The 15729-nt window shown below is 35.5% G+C and overlaps 1 long non-coding RNA gene across 1 annotated transcript in view; it reads left to right on the forward strand.

The window, feature by feature from the left end:
- LOC106149981 overlaps positions 1-12969 on the forward strand; it is a 36841-nt gene extending 23872 nt beyond the window's left edge. Inside the window, exon 4 of the long non-coding RNA XR_001236485.1 lies at positions 12915-12969. This is a non-coding gene — a long non-coding RNA (uncharacterized LOC106149981). The remainder of the gene's footprint in view (positions 1-12914) is intronic.
- The last annotated feature ends 2760 nt before the right edge of the window (positions 12970-15729 follow it).

Genomic DNA, 15729 nt, shown 5'->3' on the forward strand with positions numbered 1-15729 from the left:
AGCTGCAAGCAGGGTGATATAACTTGATGGTAACCAGGGGAGGAAGAGTCAGCAAGAGATGACAGTGAGAAGCTGGAAAAAAATCCAAGTCCTGGAAAGCCCTGTCATAGTTCCTGTGGACAAGAGGGAAGAAGAGGATAAAAGAGGAAAATCAAACTTGCTAAGAGTCCTGGGAAGGGAAGAAGAAGGCTGAAGAAGATGAAGCATTTAGGGACAAAAATAAGTGTTCTTATTTCCTACTATGCATATTTCCCTGAAAAGAAGACAAACTTGGAAAACAAGTTCTGGTCTGATTCTAGAAGACATATATCCTGAAAATGAGCCCTGTTGTGCCTTGTGGAGTGTGGGGCTTGTTGCCAGGGCATGTTGCTTCTAAAATCAGGCTAGAAGCTGTTTTCCAGAAAACAGGTAGCAAGGAGGTTGCATTTGTGAATTATTTACTGTATATTTCACTTATTGCGTCTACTAGACTGACTTTTGGCTTGCATGGTTTGACTATTTCTTATGCTCTAAGTGACAGTGAAATGGTTGAATAAATCTGCCTTCTTAGCATCACTGCAACTTTAAAACTGCATTACCTGATTTCCTTCTTTCATTGCTGTTGCTGGAAGGCAACCCAGGCCTCCTGTTTGAACACCTGCAGTTCATTTCTAGTCTAATCTTTAAATTGTGAGCTCTTTAGTTCTGTTATTGTGTATATATTTCTGTGATAGCATGGTTTTTATTCTCTGCCAAACCGCCATAGGCATTCACATAGATATAAAAGTAATAACACTTAAAATAATAATAATAATACTTTTGTATTGAATTTCTTGAGTTATGTTGTGTTTTCGCTATGATAGTGTTTCCATAATGCTTGGTGACTGCTGTATCCACAAGATCATCATGAAAATGAGGTGCACAGATACGTATTTATGGAGTCATACTGCTGAACATATTTTCAAGCAAAGGAAAAAGTACTGCTCTTTCTTCTATGGATAGCCTCATTTTGCAAAATGACTAAAAACTATGATATTCCCAGATCTGCGAAAAATTACAGAGTGTTGAAGTCAGCTTTACAGTAATTAGGGATAAAATTATAGGGGAATAAAACAATGGAAAATTAAATTCTGTTTCTATGTGGTTTCAGAACTTTGCTTTAGTAAAATCAAAATCTGGGCATGGGTTAGGGGTGTAGCTCAATGGTAGATCCTTTGCCTGTCTTGTAGAAGGCTCTGAGTTCAATCCCCAGTACAAGAACAAAAAGAAAGTGTAGGCAAATCTGAATACCACTGTGATTTCCAAGGATGCTGCCATGTAGTGGTAATAGTGAAAAGTAGGAAAAGTTTCATGTGCATGTGCATATTCATAGGTGTGCATATGTCTGTGGTATATAAATTAGTTTTCACTTAGTACCTTTCTTTGCCATCCCTCTTATGCTCCCAATCACCAGCTCCTGTTTAATAGTCTTCTACTCTCATATCATCTTTCATTTTTCCTGTATACCATATCTGAGGGAAAACACACAGTACTTGGCTTTCTGAATTTGGCTTTACTTCTGTTAACATTACTGTCTCCAGTTCCAACCATCTTTCTGAAAATCAAAGATGTTTCCTCTTTTTTATGTAAATGATACTCCTTACGTATTGTGTATATTTACCACGTTTTCTTCATTCACCTGGTAACAGGCACTGGGGCTGAGTTCAAGTAGCTCTATTGTATGCAGTTAGCTCTATAGTATGCTTACTTTAAATCCCTCAGAGATATGCCAAGCAGTGTTATAGCTGGATTACATGGTGGTTCTACTTTAAGATTTTATGAGGAAGCTCCATACTGGTTTCTATAGAAGCTGTATGAATTCACATTCTCACCATCAGTACAGAGCCATGTAATGGTAACTGTATCCTCACCAGCATTTACTGCTGTTGATGTGTTCTTGATGGTGGCCACTCTTACTAGAGCGAGAGGGACTCTTAATGTGGTTTTAATTTGCATTTCCTGCTGGGTAAAATGCTGAGTATATCTCATAAAATATGAACCATTTGAATTTCGTCTTTTGGGACTTGTTTATTTAGTTCATTCAAGCATTTTTTTTTCACTATTTAATTTGTTGGAGCTAAGCTTTTTGAGTTCTTTAAATATTATGTATATGAATCTGTCAGAGGGTAGCTGGCAACAATACCACTCTGTAGGTTGTCTCTTCAGTCTGTTGATTGCTTGCTTGGCTATGAAGAAGCTTTTCAGTTTGATACAACCCGATCCATCAAATCTTGTTATTATTTCCACAGTTACTGGAGTCCTGTTCAGGAAGTCGTTGCTGTGTCTCTGTGCTGAAGTGTCTCCTCTGGGCTTTCTGCTAGCACTTTCACAGTTTCAGCTCTTACAGTTATGTCTTTGCACCATTCTAAGGTGCATTCTGTATAAGGTAAAATGCAGAGATCAAGATTCAATCTTCTGATTTAAATTGCACTAATACATTACAAAATAAGTGAAATAAAAAGGAATGTTGAATTCTTCCACCATTTATCTATATGATTGTGGAAATTTTCCATTTTATTAATCTTCAAAATAATCTTTCTTATTGTGCTGGACTTGTTAAGAGTAAATATTATGCTATATAATGCTTAGTATTGTTCTTTATCTAGTAAAAATTTAATTTATAGTGTTTAATATATAGAAATTGTTATCACTAATACCACTGCTATACAAGAAATTACAGATGACCTAAAGGAAAGAAAATAGATTAAGGCACCATCTGCCTACATTCTGGTCCTTTAAGTACTTCATGTGTCTGAGAAGCAAATACATCCTCGAATACCATCAGTGAGTGCACTGACAAGAGAGAAATTTATGGGGGCTGTGTTTTAATAATTTGTACATAGCTTTGATAGCTTAAGTCACTAAATGATAAAGCCTTTGTAGACCACTACAGGTGTATAAATGCGCAAAGACTGGGTCAGGGAGCAGTTGTTAGTAGTAGATATTAACAACCAAAGTTTGGTGGTGTAAGCAGAACTACAAGAAGTAGTAAAGATCCAGAATGCACAAAAGTCTGAGACCATTAAGATAGAGAAACCAATCTTACCTCAGAGATCTTGCAGTTATTTGTGCATCAAAATATTCTTCAAAATATCATCCTCATTGATGATTAACACATATCAATTGCTGTGTAGATTCTGTTTAGAAGATTTTTTCCAGATACTACAACACTATACACTATATATGAGAATTAGTTCTATCAGATGTTTAGTTTATTAGAAAATTCAGCTCTCTAAAATGATTCACTTTTATGAGTTCTGTATGGCTGCATGTTGTAATATGAGTTGTACCTTACAAAGAAAAGAAAAAAATAAATATTAAACATCTATTATATTTCAGGTACTTCACCTTCTAAACTCTACATCAGTTAGGGTGCTTTTACCTCTAAATAGAGATATATTTATTATGATTCTAGAAAAGAAATATCTTTTATAATGCAAATTACTAGACAAGAAGTCCAAAAATGGCTTAGTTACTAAATAACATAGGATGGGTTCTGTCCCGACTCCGTCCTTTGCTATTCTAGTCAGATTTGTGTCAGTGTAAATGTTCAAGAAAGAATAGAAAATTGGGACAGAAGAGAGTTCTGTGTTCATGACTGTACCTGTCTTTCTCTTCCTCTTCTTGGGTAGAAAAACCTTTCTCAGAACCTCATTTCTCAGCACCTCATTGTCCAGGGTGGTGTCCAGTGAGGAAGTCCAGACAGCACAGTGAGAAAGAACGTTATCAATGTTAATGAAGCGAGGTGAAGCTAATGTGTCTCCACAAGTTTTCTTTCATGACAGAAGCAGGTCTATCCACAGCTGTGCTGAGATGCCCACAGATTGAGAGAGCTCCCTCTCCCAAAGACAGATACCACTCCCGGGCAACAATTGGCCAATTTAGAGTGTAAATATTCAGACCCTGCCTCAACAGGGAAAAGTCTGATAGCATCCTAGCTCCAGAAGTCACTGTAGGCCTGACTGACACAGTTGTACCCCAATGTTTTCTGTCCATCCTGCCTCCATTTCTGCCTCCTAGTCAAGGACACTGAGAGTCTTCCCTAATGAATGACATTTCAAATTTCCATCTCAGAGTCTACTTGTCAGTGAACCCAATTACAAACAGATTCAAAGCAAAGAAGAGGGAAAGATTTCAAAAAAGTCACTAATAATTCTGCTGAGTCTACCTTAAGTGATATTTCTGTGCTATCATGATACCACTTTTAGAAATAGGGATACAGAAACACAGATACTGATAACTTTATTTTGGAGTGCATAGCACAACTTTGTCATGCTTTGTTGCAAATATCATGCCTATTCTATTGTCACATTGATCATTGGCTTTTTAAATTTAAAACAAATGAAATAAAAATTGGATCTTGTGGTTCAGGTGTTAAAATTATTTGAATATATTTCATATTTTGAGACCAAATAACTAGTAAAAGTCAGGTAGGCTAGGATTGTCATCATTTTAGCTACTGCTCCTATTAATCTATTACCATTGCTTTTGTGTTTAATCAAACTTAGATCTCTGGCTCTTCGTGTGATTGCAATGTCCATTAAGCCTCGATAAATCTCCAGAAACACATGGTGATTGAACAAAAGCTTTCTGTACTTCTTGCTGTTAAATCTTGTCTCAATATGTTACTTCTCAGTGTAATTATCGAAGGCATGAGGTCAAATGCTGAAATTTAATCACTATCCTGATCACTCTACGATGTAAATTTTTTTATTTCTTTAGAGCATTCCATTGGAGTATCTAAGCAACTGTCCTTTTACTTAACACTTTTTGGTTTAATAGTGCAAGTTAACACTGGGTAAATCTGAAAGGAAATGAAATGTCTATTCCAAAGAATCAAAATTCATTTTGTCCTGGTAGTAACATTTTTACTTCTGCATTATTTGGTTTTATTCCAGTGAGCATTAATTGCTTCTTTTCCATATCATCACTGTGGCAATTCAAGAGTGAGCCATATATATTTATTCTATGGAAGCATCTTGCAATAAACTTTATTGGAAGCACAGAAACTGCCACAGTCTGGAGAGGTGGTAAACTAGCTGTAGCTCACCTAGAAATTACAACAGTGGATCTTTGCTGTGCAATCTTGGACATGTTAAATCTACTTAGTTTCAAATTCTCCACCTGAGGAAAGATTGAAGATAATATCTAGTAGGAAAAGTTATTATGCATTCAAGAACTATTTATTAGTTACCTGGTACACGTCAATCATAGGGAATTTTAAGGTGAATGAGCAAAACAGAAATGAGCACTGTAAAATGAAAAATTACATGAGACCAAAGAAAAATATATTTAGAAAGAAATAAGTTAATGAGTAAATAAGTGATTTTGAAGTTTGTCATAAATGGTTTACTCAAACTGGAAAACTCAATTAAGCAGAACCCTTCTACATCCATATTGCTCTTATTTTATGAAAAGAAGCCTTCTCTTGTTCACCACGTGGACGTATGCTCAGCCCAGATTCCCGTCAGTTCCCTAACCTTTCAACAAATTGTAGGTATTTCAGTAGATGTTCTGTTAACTTTCAATATTGATACACAGTCCATTCTTGGAAGAAGACTGCTCATTTCAACAAATGGCCATGGGACAAGAGGAAATCCAGATACTAGTGATGAAGTTTTAAAAATTTCAAAATAAATAAAATTCTCCTTTAAAATTTTTCTCTACAACCTGCCCCCTGCTACCACCATTAATTTATTTATATTTGGAATTTAGCTGATTGAAGTTTCTTAATAATCCAAAATGTAAATACTTTGGCTTCCTATATCATGCATATCCCCTTCTTATGTTGATGTTTATAAACCAAAGTCGAGCAATGAGTGCTCTCATTATTTTAAAAACACACATTATCTTACACAATACATGAAAAGTTTTATCAAAATAAGAGAAAACAGCTTGTTTGTAAATTATTTTCTTGTAAAGGTTCACCAGGGTCCAGCAATTCCATGACTCAGGTACCTCATCTGGTTGCTTGAGTCATGAGCTCAGATTCATTTGGCCAGTCCTAGAAAGGGAATCAGGTTCTTTTCTTTCTTTGTTCTCTTTTTATTTCTTAATAGTTTCTTCAGTATTCCTCAGGGCGAGAGCCATGCATGTATGTAACTATAGCAGAAACCCCATATGTTCCAAAACATGCCAGGTTCAACTCCCTTTTAAAATTCTTAGTGACAAGGGGTATTAACAGAAAAAAGAAAAGGCTGAAAGTTGCACGAGCCTTGTCATCTAAATAGCACAACCATAAACGCTAATGACTCTGCATCCCGTATAAAAACATCCTCTCCTGGGTGGTCAAACTACCTATCTTTATTATCTTTAATATCCTGTTCCTTCTGCACTAACAACCTTTTTATGAAATCACACAGTCTCACAGCACTTAATGAAAACCAGAAACTTTACAGCTAATGAATTTAGCCAGTCCATTTTCAGTCTATGTCTAACTTTCCTAAAACATAAACAGCACACACCTCTGTGAAGGGAAAGCTTTTGTAATAAGCCTTCTCGTTCTTAAACCATGCTTAAACTTCACCACTAGGGATAATTGCCACTGTGCTGAGCCAGGAAAACCGAGCCTCATGCCTGTGTCAGTGGGTCACAGTGCTCCCCAAACTACGCTGACCGAGTACACACCTATTAGCTTTTGCAAGCTGGAGACTGTGGATTTTGCTTTTACAGTTACTTTTTGCCTAGGTGCCAAGAGAACAAGAGAAAAAGAGAGAGTGGGGATAAGGTATTGCTCTCCGGCATAACTTCATTTGAGACAAAATGGCATCAGTAACACTCCATTTATTCTATATCATGCAATATTCAGATTCTGCACAGCAAGATGGAAGACTAGGTCCCTAACTTTCTCCCCCAGAATCCATTAATATTAATAGTGCGAATAATGGGGATGAAAAGGCTGCCCTGAACGGAATATGTAACCTACTTTCCCAGCCTGCTGTCTGTTTGGTGATCGTTCCCACATGCCTCTTTTTAGTGCATTGTTTTCCCTCCTATCATTTCATGCTTTAAGTACGTACACAGGAATTTTTTTCATTAATGACTATTTTTCATTATAAAATTAATTGCAGTGAGGCCTGCAGTGGTAGTAATTTTGTGGAAATAAAAAAAAAATTAAATGTTGTCTAAGTCAAAGTAAGCTCACAGAGAAACACCTCTATAGTCACATATTGCTATTTTTGCTTGTAGTTCTTTTGTGTAGAGTAAAAGATTAAAGGAGTCCTTCAATGGTGTGAAACAAAAGGAATTTCTCAGAATACTGGTGTCATGTCTTTCAGGAGGTCAACCATGGTGATCCTTCTCTATTCTTCTATGTAAGCAAATGGCTATTACTCATTGATGAGCTGTGTTTTCCATGAAAGCTTATATTAAATATGGGGAGAAAATGTAAATCAGTTGTTCTAAACCAAGTCTGTTCTCACCTGGTTCTTTCATCATCTTTAATTTTTCTCAATATACTTTATATTTATGCAGTATTCAAAAAAGATCAGTTTATTTGGTTTTCTGCCAGACCATAGGCTTACCAGATAGCAAATGTTTTGTTATTGTAAAAATGTTGATAACCACTTTCCACTGGTTCCCCATATTGGAAACCTTTTTTGTGTCTGACACATCTGAAATTCAAAGCAAGTGATTTTTCTCAAGATTTGTTCTTGTCTTCCACTGACCTCTCTTCTCCATAAACTTCTGTGGTGTTTACGATCTGGCACTAATCATGATTGCATTATTCAGCTTTTCCGTTGCTGAACACAATGTCTGATGTTCACAATATAAGAGAGGAAGTCGTTAATTTAGCTCATGGTTTGGGCTTTTCCATTCATAATCATATGGTTCCAAAGCAGAAACATCATGACCAAAGGGCGCCGTGGAACAGAGCTGCTTCGTCCACGGTGCTGGGGAAGAGCAGCAGGGGGAACAGCACTAGCAAAGCAGAGAAGAGGGACAAAATATACATAGTACTCAGGCCTGTATCTCCATGGCCTACCGCACACATGCAGAAGTTTTTATTAATCTGCTAAGCATTTCTTAATGAAATGAAGTTGCCATATCAGAATTAATAGTCACAATGGTGTTCTGAAATTATCCAGTGGTACCTACATTTCCTTTTTGACCTTAATAAATTTCTGCACAGGCAAGGTTTGCCCTATCTTTATCTGTATCTGTATCTGTATCTGTATCTCTTTCTCTGTCTCTATCTCTATCTCTCTATCTCTCTCTATCTCTGTCTCTCTCTCTCTCTCTCTATCTATCTCTCTGTATCTTTAGCTAATGTATGGCATAGTGAATAATGATTTAGTTTACCAAAATTATTAAGGTGGTAAATTCTTGTGAATTGTTTCTAAATTCACACAAGGAGCTTTGGACTTGGTTAAGAGATTTCCAATGATAGTATCAAGAGAGGTCTTATGTGTAGGTTTGATCTGATTTTTCCTCTTATATAAAGCCTTGCCTTCCACCTCCTATTTAATTCTTAATTCCACCTACTTCACTGTAACTCTACTAACCTGTCTACATTCAGGGATTCAGTGGCCTCTTCTAGCCTAATGTGGTGACTTCTGAAGTGATCTTTCTATTTTCAGCCTTTCAACTTCCAAACCATCCTACATACCACTGTGAAGTGATCACTTTTAAATCCAAATCTTTTGTTCCACAGATTGCTTAAACTGGCCTGCAAAGAAAGTCTTTTATCATCCAACCTCTCTCCAGATGCCTATTCTCCCAATCATTTTGTACTGCATCTTTTACTGCTGCATGTGACATAATTTTCACATTTCACAAGTCCCTCCTTTTGAGTTTGTTCTTCTATTTTCCTGGTTGCCAACTTATCTTTTAGAACTTTGTCAAACAAGGTTCTCGCTGGGTGAACTCCCAAGTTTTTTACTTACAGTGTGGTCTCAGGTTCTTCTGTCTTTTTCATATCTTTATTCTACCTTCTGAGTGCATTCTGAGTGCAACAGCCTGATTTGACATGATTCCTTTCCTGGTGGTAAATTCTCTTAAGGAACAAGATCATTGCTAATTTAAGCACAGTGCCCGGAACATAGTATACACTCAAAATTTTGTGTAATGATTGATTGATTTCACAAATAAATTAATATATATGAAAAAATATATGCTTACTGGAAGAAAAATTTAAAATTAGAGATTCTATTCATTTCTCATGTGTGGATCTCATTTGCACCTGTTTTAAAATGCTTATATTGCTTTTACTGAATTATATTTATTAATGTGATAACCTTGGGAATGATTAGTTTTATCTCAAGTAGTCACATGAATATCTGGATGTAATAAGAATAAAAAGAACATCAACAGAAAAATAATGAGTAAGTGTTTTGGGGAAATGAGAAAAAATGTATATATTGATGGTTAACTGTGAAGAAAAAAGTTTGTTAAAGTGAGGAAATGGAAAGTCTCTGAAAGACATTTTATGTATTTTATATTTCCTTGCTGGACACAGACAAAGAAGCAGGAAGAAGCTGGAAATGGAGTGGTAAAAATACTCGTTGTAAACACTATAAAGCAGCTTGTTCACAATGAAGTAAAATTATTATAGATAATTTAAGGTCAATTTTTTCTTATATTGCTGTGAAATTTTAATATTTCATTCATAATAGATGCAAATTATATTCCAGGAATGAAAAAGGTAATGTATGAAAGTGTACAAGTATGTGTGTGTGTTATGAAGCAAATTGCTTCCCTATCAAAATAGGCACCTTTACTTACTGCATAAAGTATAAATTAAGAAACTGGAATATGAACACATACTATCTAGATATGGTAGGAGTCACTAGGCAAAACTGTTCAATTAATTATTTGTGGGGAATAAAGCTGCAGAATGGAAAGAGCCAGGTGATATATTATTATTTCACGTGAAACTGGATGACATTATATTGACTAATACCTTTAAAATCAAAAACACACTAAAATATGGATCACATATTTGTTATTCATAGAACCATCTTCAATGACTTAATTAGAATACTGAGGTGTTTATTTAAAAATGAAATCATCAAAAAATCAAAAATGAAAACTAATTTCATATTTAGTCAAAGGTATATAATCATTAGGTTACTATGATTGACAGGACACCAGTAGAGGCTCCTATGTTAGTACTTCCTCTTCAAAATATGTGGGAGTAAAATATAATCTTTATTATTTAATTGATAGGTTTTTCCTCTCTGATAAAGAATTGAAATGTAACGTTGTATAGATAGGGTTTTACATCTAGCTGTCAGCCAGCACACAGTTAACTATGGTGTGGCAGAAATAATTTAGTTTTCCTTTTCAAAGTTTCATCTTTTTGAAAAAAAAATCCATTCCTGTTTTATTAGCTTCATTATTTATGACTTTTATTTTATCCTGCTTCAAAACCTTTTAGCAGAGAAGTGGCACATGAATAAATAAACTAATAAGGTGTGTTTCAAATATGAATGTGACAAGAAAATGTTCACAGATTCTAAAATAATCTTATAGTTTAGAATGTGAGAAGCAGCAGAAACCCAAATATTGCAATGAGAAAAATCTGTTACCATGGACAGGGCAAATCACCGTGGCTGCAGAAAAGCTGGAGACAGCTTAGAGTTGAGCAGATTGAGTGCAGCTACATCAGAGCATTGTTTATTTAGTTGGAATAGAATGGTTTTAACTAAAGAAACAATAAAATAACATTTCAAAAACAAAGCGTCATTAGCAGAGTGGGTTGGCAATTCTCAGGTAGATGATTAGCAGACATGGTGGGGGAATTTGGTAAATTCTGGTAAAGGAAATAGCAAGTAGGGAAAGGTGGAGCATGAGGAAATGCCAAAGAAGAAAATGAAGAGAACGAAAAGTAGAAGAAAGGGAAAGGACAGGGAAAGAATAAAGCTAGGAAAGGGGTAGAGGAAGAAGAGGGAGAAGACAAGCAAGATGAGGAGAAAGAGGCTTGGAAATGGATGTTCTCATGCTCTAGATGTATCGTTTTCATAATAAAATAAGAGAGAGCCAGCAGAGAAATGTGTGATGCATGCTAACCCGAGCCATTTCAACCTGCAGATCAAAAGGTGAGACCTAGAGCTGAGAAATGAACTGTGTCACTTATAAAATTTCTCTGGCCCTCTTGTTAATCAGCTTCACCTCTTAATCCTCATTTTGACTCCCTCCTTGCTTTCAAACAGAGGATTATTTGACAAGAGGACTTTAATTCGTATAGATGTGACTTTTCATGATACAGTCATCTCAGAATTTTATTAAACCCCTGTACTATGTTACCAGAATTACTGTGCATCTCAAATCATTCAAACTGAAAGATTTTAAAATGAACAAAATAAACTAAGAAATTAGAAAACAAATTCAACAACATACTGAGAATTTTTACCCCATTTAGAGTAACAGAGAGCAAGTTGTGATGCCCCTGTTTTGTATCAAGGCATATCATTTCTCCTTAATTGTATGAACAATCATCACAATTCATCACTATGAGAAAGGGATTGGCATGGACTCACAACTTGTACTCAATCAGCTAATGTTCCAATGTTCTTGATCTCTTCCTTGTTCTACAATGCTGAACTCTGTCTTCATTTTTGAGATGAGAAGATTTAATGATCACTAGGGAAAGCAGTGCAATATAGATGTTAACTGATCTGATTTGATAGTTACACAATATGTACTTCCAGAGAAAATGCCAGAATGCATTGCAGGCACAAGTACAATCGCTGTGTGCCAATTAAAATATATAATAAAACTTTAAAAAGAAGGGAGAAAAACATCAATTCATGTTTATTTTATTTTATTTTATTTTTTATTTTTTATTTTTTTTTTGGTTTTTCTCCGGTACCGGGAACTGAACTCACGACCTTGCACTTGCCAGGCAGGCGCTTTGCCGGTGAGCTAAACCCCCAGCCCCTCGATTCATGTTTATGTCTTTCCAGGGAAAAAGAAATTCCTTTTCTGCCATAAATGCTGACTGCAGCACCAATAAAAGTGCATTAGTAATATAAACTTTGATTTATCAACACCTACTTCTGATGGCAAGTATGAAAATTGGATCAAACTTCTTATACTTGTTTTTGCAGAATCATTTTTTAATCTAACTACCTTGGGTTGGTAAATCCTCTATAATTTAGACATTATGAGCTATATGGTGGGGCTAATATTGCTACAAGAACTTTAGTTTTTCTGACATTTTATTTTAAACTTGTCAATTTTATTGTGCCATTAGCACTAGTGTTTTTTAAACATTTACTTAAAAAATAACTCTTTGGTCTAAGGTGATCTGGAATAACATATCTATCAGGCAGCTAAGTGAAACATCAAGTGCTCCCCCAAACACATTTGTGTTCTTATAAGGACAGATTTCCCAATAAATCAGATAGACACTTTCTTTAGTAAAGAGAAATTATGGGCTAGAATTTGAATCTTTTCCTGTTCACTGTGTATTTGGAAGTATTTCTTTTAAAGGAATAAGATCACGCCAGCTGCTACGTTGACTCTTATCTGTGGCCAATCACATTGAAGAGGTCTTGGTATGGAACAAAGTCACCTGCAGGACTGTGTGAAGGTGAAGGGTCAGAGCATCAGGCAGGGTTCCATGTGTCTCAATTATGGGACTTCATGTGTACAGAAGTTTGAAACTAAGACCATAGAGATAAGCCCATTGCACCGTTTAAGAGATTTCAGCTGAAAATATAAGGTATAACACAAAAAGAATCTAGCTTATGTTCAAAATATGGATCTGCCAATTATAGGACATATATATATATTCCTTTTAAATGAAATTCTAGGCAATAATGTAAGCAAAAATATAATTGTTAGCTTTTATGCTTTTCCAGGCAGATTCACCATTTTATTGTTGTTATTATATTATGTATCACTTAATTTTATCCTCACAACCCAATTATACAGACTTTATCTGTTTTCAGATGAGGAAACAGAGAGATGTTCACTACAGATGTCACCCAAAATATCAATCTGAAGACTAGAGAAACCAGGACAAGGAGTCAAAACTTGTTCATATCTCATGATGTGACTGACATAATAAAGAAATATTTAACAATTTTTATTTGTTTCCACCTCCCTTGCCCTTTATCCATCCTCATATAAATTTATTTTGCTTCCAATCTATTTTTTCAACTAAATTTGGCCTATTGCCAAGGAGTTCATCCTTAAATACCTCTGTCTTGAAGATTATAGCATTTTTAGGTTCAGTATTTAGCTTCATAGTTTTCCACACACTAAAGAAGACATCATAAACAAGGCTATAATAACTGGATATCATTTTTACATAAAAATACAGCTACAGGCTGGTGATATTTTAACACTACAAGATGAAAGTCATGGCTTTCCAGGTCAGAGTTTCTACTTTTTGACAACTCAGGGAGAATGATGAGAAGGTCATTCACAGAAGCAACTCTACATATTTTTGACACAGTCTTGAGATATGCAATGATTGCATTCATTTTGCATGGCTGGTATAGGGACATAACACCGTTTAGTTTTTCTTATGTCCTTTTTCCTTTCCCACTTTCCCCTACTGTCCATCTCACGGTCCTCTTCCCATTTTCTAAAGATCTATCTCTTTGTTTCCCTTTATCTGTCTTTTTATTTGCTCTTTATTTTTACCTTGAGTTCTGTGTAAAAGAAACCACATTGCTGTGTATTTTTGCATATATATTTGATATATTTTATTATGATCTCAAGGTGCACCAATTTTTCTATAAAATGATTCAACTTTGTCCTCCTCAATAGCTGATTGGTATGTTATTGGTGCTGGGAGAAAAGTTCTCTCAATAAAATGACAAAGGCTGAAATGGATCTAATCTGAGAAAGTCAATTCCTTGTCTGAAACATGAGTCTTATCAAGGCAGAACCAATGGCCAAGAGGTCTGCTGATCTAGCAGCAGCAGTATCTTTTTTTTTCTCCCTAGCGACACCAACTGCTGCCCCATTTGGAATTCCCGTGTGGCACATGGGAAGAAAGCAGTGGATGCAGCTTCTCTTGTTTCTCTTATTTTTATCTAGGACAGCATCCTTCTTTCCTTTCTTTTCTATTATTCTTTCTTGTATGCATCATATGGGACAAAAAGAGATATAGTTGTGCTTAACGGTTTCATTCATGAAGCCCTGGAGCTGTGTTAGGAAAGTAATCCTCTGTATTCTCATCCACAAAAGCAGCTAATGTGTCATGACTGAGGAATACGGTAGTCATCAGAGACTGTGAGTGAATGAAAACCCAACCTGAAGTGCAGGCCCTCTGCGAGATTATCCCAACACTTCGTTTCGAAGTTTCCATGCACAGACTACAGAGAAACCTGCCTGTAGCCATGTGGTACCCTAATTGCAATTCAACATATTTCTGTTGCCGTTATGTATTTTTTCATCAAATTTATTCTTTTCTATACCACTTTATTCCTAAAATGACATATCAATTATGATGTATTCATATGTCTTTCTTTCCTGTTTTTGCTCTAACAAATTGCAGCAAGACTAAGCCAACATCATTTTATTGCAGTTCTGGAGATCATAAGTCTGCAGTCAGTTTCACTGGGCATAGACAAACATCAGAAGGGTCTTGCTCATTCCAGAATCTGTCTGTCTTTCCTCGTCATTTCCGGTTTCTAGAGCTGCATTTTTTGCCTTCCTTGGCCTATGACCTCTGTCCCTCTCTGAAGTGAGTACGATAGCACCTTCAAAGCTCTCTCTGCTTTAACCTCCACAGTATCTACATTTTGACCCTCCTCTCCCCTACTACAGAGACTTGTGATTTCATCTGTGAGACCACCAAATAATCTGTAATGTTCCCATCTGCAGAATCCTTTTCCTCACAGAAAACCACATATTCAAAGGTTCCTGGGATGAGGACACAAATGTCAGTGTGAATGTGAGTGAGGAAAGTATTGGTCAGAATAACACAGCATACAACATGATTAAAATGTGTGAGTCAACACAGAAGAGGTGCCTATGAGGAAGTCAGTAAAAACTCTATCCCAGTGTAAAGCTTTTTCTTTTATTTTTAAAATAATTTTTAAAATAAGCAAAAAGCATTAAAAGAGATACAGAATTTCAAAACAAGGTGATAGGAAATCAACAATGGTTGTTATATTGTGTATTGTTATCTGCAAAGTAGTTACTCAGATTACCAGATATAAGCATGTAAAATTAGTCAGAAATTGAGCATTAATTTTTCCTTTCAATAAACTAATAGAAATTAGTAGTACAATTATTTAAGCTATCGTGTGTGTGTGTAAATAGATAGAGAGATACATAGATATATAATTTCCTTTACTTCTTTCTTTTCTCCTTTCCCTAGCATTTTTTTTCTTTCTATTTTGTAATATCTATTGTACCTTTTGAATTTTTACTATTTTTCAAAATTTTGAGATCAGTTTAGAGTCACAGAAGATTTTTTTGTGCTTATATGGTCACTGTTCCACTTTATCTTAACATTTTATGCAATCATGGAATATTTCTCTAAACCAAGAAATTGACTGGTACAGTGTCATTGAATCAAGTACAGGATTTATTTGGATTTTGCCAGTTTTTATCTCACATTGTACTTACTTATGATCCTCCAACCTGTGACAGTGGAGTGGATTTTTCTTGTCATTCCTGAGTTTGACTCTTGAAGAGTCAGTTATTTCTATATCTTTATTTCCTTTTAGAAAGTTTATATATAGTAAAGAATAAATTTTGCATTGCATAGTTAGTTGGACTTGAGGCCAAAGAATGTGTTGGGTA

Source organism: Chinchilla lanigera, unplaced genomic scaffold (assembly GCF_000276665.1).
Source record: "Chinchilla lanigera isolate Chin_1 unplaced genomic scaffold, ChiLan1.0 scaffold00058, whole genome shotgun sequence".
NCBI classification, from domain to species: Eukaryota; Metazoa; Chordata; class Mammalia; order Rodentia; family Chinchillidae; genus Chinchilla; species Chinchilla lanigera.